Raw genomic sequence first — 441 nt, 5'->3', positions numbered from 1 at the left:
TTTTTTTTTTTTTTTTTTTTTTTTTTTTTGCCAGCCATTGCCAATGTCAATCAATCACAGTATTAGCCTCTGTTAATCTATTTACTGTTGCTTCCATATACACTCTTCAATGCATATGTTGCTCAAAGGTGGCAAGTTGTCCTGGGTTCTGAGAGTCCTGAGATGGATTTAATTCTTGGTGCTGGTGCTAGAAGTAGGTCTTCAAATATGGGATTGTTGGCCCACCCCTGTACTGTACTCCCAGTGGCCAAACTTATTTATGCTGCTAAATGAAAGAAAGAAAAAAGCAAATTATTTTTTTTTATTTTTTTTCTGCTGTGACGTTTTAGTCCCAGACTGAATTCCAAATTTGCTCTAGTTTGGTTACAGAAAAAAGACTTTTTGCCACTGAAACTTGAACCATCTGTGCCTCTAAGAGGCTGAGAATGGAAGAGTTTCAGA

The sequence above is a fragment of the Fukomys damarensis genome, unplaced genomic scaffold (assembly GCF_012274545.1).
Source record: "Fukomys damarensis isolate Sample0158 unplaced genomic scaffold, DMR_v1.0_HiC HiC_scaffold_38, whole genome shotgun sequence".
NCBI lineage: Eukaryota > Metazoa > Chordata > Mammalia > Rodentia > Bathyergidae > Fukomys > Fukomys damarensis.
Note: the sequence above shows the minus strand (reverse complement) of the source record.